Source organism: Panthera leo, chromosome C1 (genome assembly GCF_018350215.1).
Source record: "Panthera leo isolate Ple1 chromosome C1, P.leo_Ple1_pat1.1, whole genome shotgun sequence".
Classification (NCBI taxonomy): domain Eukaryota; kingdom Metazoa; phylum Chordata; class Mammalia; order Carnivora; family Felidae; genus Panthera; species Panthera leo.
Window position 1 is genome coordinate 122324031 of NC_056686.1, and position 6000 is coordinate 122330030.

The following is a 6000-nucleotide window of genomic DNA, read 5'->3' on the forward strand; positions in this document are numbered from 1 at the left end:
TGAAGATGATGATTTATAAATATATGGATATAAGTCAATATCATCTGGGGAGAATTTGCTTTACATTTTCAATTTACCTTCCAATTTAAATAATAAGGCATTTTATTATCCTCACTCACAAGGTGTTGCCAAAAGCCAAATACATACAAGGAGGGATTAGAATTGATACGGGAAATTGTCTAGCTTGTGACAATTAAACTCTCAAACTGACTCCCCATTTCCACATCCATTAAGAACCAATCCAACAGCCATTAATGAGTATGAATTGTCTGTCTCTATATCTGTTTTTATTGGATTTGGCTTTCTGATTATATTTTCACTCTTCTTTCCTTGTTTCATCTCTTAGCCATTACCACAAACTCCTTAGGCTGGATGTTTGGCTGATCCCTGACTTCCCTTCATGATTATAATTTGCACCTATCCTGATGATTACTTTCCTCCAATTACTGAGTATATATTATATATGTATAATACAGGGTATATACAGAGCGCCTAGCCATCACAGATCAGTTGACTGACATCCCTGACAGGTTTCACTTTCCCCTGTTTTTCATCAACCAGAATCAAATATCAACACCTCAGAAATTATTTCTTACCCAAAGTGGCATTCCACACTAACAGAAAGACACCACATTATCTCTGCTAATGTCATTCAGTCTTATGCTTTCATTTTTAATGGTGACATTTATGTTTTGTAGAATAGTTCTCTTTGCAAAACCGTCAACTGAAAATGTGATTAAAACCCTAAATTCATAGAACACCAAAATAGATAGCCATTATTCCATCACGAGAAATTTTTGGAGCTCTCCTAACCTGTAGTTCTCCAGCTGAAATAATTCAACAAACAGGACCCCCAAAAGTGCTATAGAAATGTCCAGTTCTACATAGAGATGCGTCCATGAATACACAGAATACACAGAAATAAACATTGGTGGTAACTCCTCATGTAAGCAAAAACAATTTCTGCTCTGCAATTGCTGACAAATGCCTTCAATAAATTCTCTCTATGGCCAAAGTAATAAATCACTGTGAAGACAGAAATGCACACATAAAATCCACTGCATTATAGTTCCCTCAACACCCAGGAACAGACTTTACTTCATCCAGTTCAGCTATTAGTGATAGTAGTCCCCCAAGCCACCTTACACAATTCTAAAGTTCCAGGATCCAACTATTAGGAACTTTGACTATAGGTCCCTGGTCACCCATTCCTCCTGGTCTCAATCCTTTCTGTTCTGAGGGCTATCCCAACATTTATGATCTGCATGAAGTTCACATTTAAGGTAGGTAATTAATAAACCCAAAAAAGCAATCACTACTGTCATTTGGAGAGCTTTGGCAGGCATTCAGACCTGGATCCCACTGCACAACCCATACTTCCTAATCAGTAGAGGAATCATGTATTTCTAGAACCTAGTCCCCTCTATTTTACAATAAACAGATAGCAAGCATATATCCCTATCTTCAGATAGTGTCCAACTCAAAGGACTAACTTCTATGATTGTAGAAATAAAGAGGTATCACAGCAGGTGTGATTTGTATTGTGTACTTTTTATAAGTATTTTTATTTAGTATTGTGTACTTTTTATAAGAGAATAAAATGTTTATTTGGAAATTTTCTTCTATCTCAACAACATTAAAACCACACATCCAGTCTTGTGGAATGAAAATCCAGGGAGAAATCTTGAAACAAATCAAACATTTATAACCTTTGTGAAGTGCAATCAAAGGACCCTGACTCAAACTATCCCCTCCTCTCACAGGCTAGCTATTGTGCCGTTCCAGGAAGATCCTAAAACCAAAGTTAAAAGAATTACTTCTGAACTTGTGCAAAAAGACTGGAAAAGTGCTAATGTTATTCCCTCCCTGCCATGCCCAATCACTGCACATCTTTGCATGGTTGTTTAAAATCTAAGTTCTTCCATCAAATTTTCTTTTGTATTTCTCCAAATAAAACTAATTTCTTCCTTCTCATGTTTTATCTTTGTCTCTTTTATGATATTAATCACATTCTGATTTTAGTAACTGGGTTTTGTATTACTGCTATATTTACTAAATTTCCCATAAGTGTTTTGAGAGATAAAGTTATGGGTCAAAATCCTTCATACACCATGAAATGGTTTAGTGCCTACTATGTACATAGATCAATGGTTGCATGTATTATTATCAAATAAAACCTGTTTATCAAGTCCAGCAAAAATAAGTCACATTTCGACAGTGCAAAAGCACATCAACCTCGCAATAGCTGTGACTATATGACCACCCAATGGTGTGTGTGTGTGTGTGTGTGTGTGTGTGTGTGTGTGTGTGTGTTTGCGCGCGCGCGCGTGTGTGGCAGGGGTGGTTAAAAATGTAAATAAAGGGAGAAAGAATTTAAAAAATAAGTTATATTTCTCAGAGCATTTTTGATGGAATTATAAAAGAGACATCAGATTTCAATGGGTCAAAGGGTGAATAACGGTGAGAAAATAAACATATTTGAGTTAGCACTGGCTTATGGGGATGAATGAGTGGAGGACTGGGCTAGAGGAAAGTCATAAAAGGCATAAACACCTACTTACTGAGAAGAATTGTGCACAGTTAAATCAAAGATAAACAAAAGGTGTGCTAGAGAAGTAAGAGTCTAGCTGAAAAGGCCACAGCAGTAATGACAAAGAGTGGTTTACAAGTATATCAGGGCAAGCTTGGTAGAGGACCAGCACCCTGCATTGCACAGGCTAAAAATCACCAGAGTCCCAAGTTCTTACTCCACTATTTCCTGAACTGGCCACACTATTCACTGTGGTGGTTAAGTCATTTCAGTTCTACTTTAAAATATGAAAAAGGGCAAATGCAGAGAAGGATACCAAGTTGAATATATGCATCTAACTTTGCTCCCTCTAAAAAAACCACCGGATGAGTAAAGACATATTTTTACCTTTAAAGATATAAACTTACAAGGATGTCAAGCAAAAAAGAGGTTTCAATTACAACAAAATTTGGAACGTTGAAAGATAAGCATTAAGTGATCTACCAGACTGAAAGCAGTGGAAGCCTAAAGCAGGTACCATGGAAGACTGAGAACCTATTTGTACATTAGAACTATTGAAATGTCCAAGAAGGGACAGCCCCAGATACATTTAGAACTGGTAGTGAAGGGGAGTTTAGATGAAGAGCAAAATGATAATTGATTTAAAGTTGTTTTTTTTTTAGAAATTATTACATCTCCAGAACCCTTCCCTACTCTATGCCTCTAGGTGACTATATGGAGGTTTATCTGTGAATTTCTGAAGAGTTCAACTCTGTGACTATAAACAGAGGGTTTTAGCAATTGCTCCTCTGTCTTTTGGCTAAGTTCAAGCATAGAGTATTAGCACAAGGGAACACCAGATGCATTTGAAAAGCTAGATGCTCTCCGAAAATCAATAAGAGTGAATACCAAGCACATGTGGAGTGTTGACCAAACTTCTTTCCTCCTTTCTTCATGTCCAGACTCTGGTAGGCAGGTCTATATTTTCCAGGTAAGAGACTGGGAAGCCCAAGGAAAAGCCAAAACACACTGACATTAAGAGCCCTAACAACCCACCCTGATCACCCTATAAAGAAGATCAAACTCTGTGAGCCCTGACCATGTGTTCAGAGGTTTAATCACATTTTGATCTCTTATTCTATATCATGAGTAGAAAACTAAGGATTATTAGACATTTGAGAAAATTCTCTACCTCTAAGAGACAAAATTAAATGAAATAAATAGGGGAAAAACCAAGTTAGAAGAAATAAATTTGATGAAGAGAAAAAATATAAGTACAAAAGACACTATCATTAAGAGTGATGAGAGAAGGTATTATATCCATGAAACAAAACAGAAAACTCATTTAAAAAATTAGAGGAGCATTCAAGGGGAAAAAAACTCTTAAAAAATCAAAAACATGACAATGATATTAGAATTTAAAATTAATGTAATATAAACTTAGGAAAACACACATAAACAGCATTTTTGGAGATAGGAAAGAAAAAATTAGAAGACCTCTTTGCAGTGGTCTGATACATAAATTCTGGGAATTCTAGAAAGGGAACAGAACAGTAAGGAAGAAATGATCAACCAAATAATTTTGAAATATTCTAGAAATGGAAGGATCATATATTCATATTGAAAGTACCCACTGAGTGCCTAATTCAAAAAAAATAAAAAGAAAAAAGCAAAAACAAAATCAATGTGAAATTTTAGAATATATTGAACAAAGTTGCTAAGAGATTCCATGGAGTAAAAATCAAAGTGTTTTACATAAATGATGAGGAATCAAAGATCAAAGTATCCATGAGTTTCTCAACAGTAATTTTGGAAACTAATAGGCCAAGTGGAACAACACACTTAAGGAAAATTATGTCTAACACAGAACTCTACAACTAGTCAATCTATTAATCAAGTAGGAAGATCGAACAAAGGTATCTTCAGATACATAAATCACAAAATATATACCTCTCACTTATTCTTTCTTATAATGCTTTTGTATTATACATTCATCAAAAGACTTCTTAAAATTGCAAAAAGCACTACTATTAACCAAAGTACAATGATTATGCAATTAAGCTGTAAGTTGGCTGTTTTTCAGAAGAATAGAATTTTTACTTGAAAAAACAAATGATAGGGTCACCTGAGTTGTTCAATCAGTTAAGCTTTCGAGTTTGGCTCAGGTCATGATCTCACAGCTCGTGAGTTCGAGTCCCTCATGTGGCTCTGTGCTGACAGCTCAGTCTGGAGCCTGCTTCGGATTCTGTTCTTCCCTCTCTCTCTCTGCCCCTCCCCTGCTCACACTCTGTCTCTCTCTCTCAAAATAAATAAACATTAAAAAATTATAAAGAAAATAAAAAGAAAAAACAAATGACTGACAAACTATGGTTATTCACGGTTGGATATTTAGCAGATATTTTCTCTAAGATGAACAACCTAAGTCTATGACTAGGAAAACAATTGACACTGTTACCAACAATAAAATCTGACCTATCAAGCCAAAATTAGAATTTAAGAAACCATGTCTGTCATGTGAGATTACCATCTTCCCAATATAAAGACTTTTCTGATGAGATTGGTGATGATATTAACAAATTTGATATTTTTAATATTACATAATGCAATTTGTCAACATTTGGAACAATTAAGTCAGTAAACCAATATTTTCTAAATGACCAAAGCATGATGTTAAAGAATCTCATATGGGTAAGATTCAAAGTACAAACAGTACAATAATCTTTCTACAGTGAAAACTTAGTTGTTATGGTTTCAGATTCCACATTGCAACTAACCTTTAAGAAACTACTATTAGTAGAGGTTTGGTGAGGTATCAAAGAAAAGACCCACAATTATCTGAAAAATCTATTAACATACTCCTCTATTTTCTAACCACATTTCTATGTGAACTCAATTGCCTGTATGTACTTTAACCAAAATAACAAATTGCAACACACTGAATGCAGACCTAGGTATGAAAATCCATCTATTTTCTCTTAAGGCAGACATTAAAGACATTTTGTTTTGATTCAAAATTATAGTTACTTTTCATAAAAACATGTTACTTATGTTGTTATATAATAGGTATGTGATTGTGATTCTTAATTAATAAATACTTTTAAAAATTTTCAGTTTAAATTTAAAATACAGTTAATATCAAGAGATATGACCCATATAAACAATAGCTCTTTGGGTTTCTCAATTGCTTAAAAAAAAAAAAAAAATCTAAGAGTACCCAAAACCAAAATGTTTGAGAACCACTAGTTTAAGGTAAGGAGGAAATTGAATATGGAGGCCACAATGTTTTAATAGTTGTTTTATTATTATTATTATTAACAGTTGTTATGGAAGTGCATAGCCAATCACTAGTCCAGTCCTCTCCCTTACAGATGAGAAAAATAAAGTTCAGAGATAGTAAGGCAGCTGCCCAAGATGATGCCAGTTGAGGAGTCCATGTTTCTCTCCTCTCAGCTCATGGCTTTTTCTTGTGTTTTATGCTATCTTTACAATTT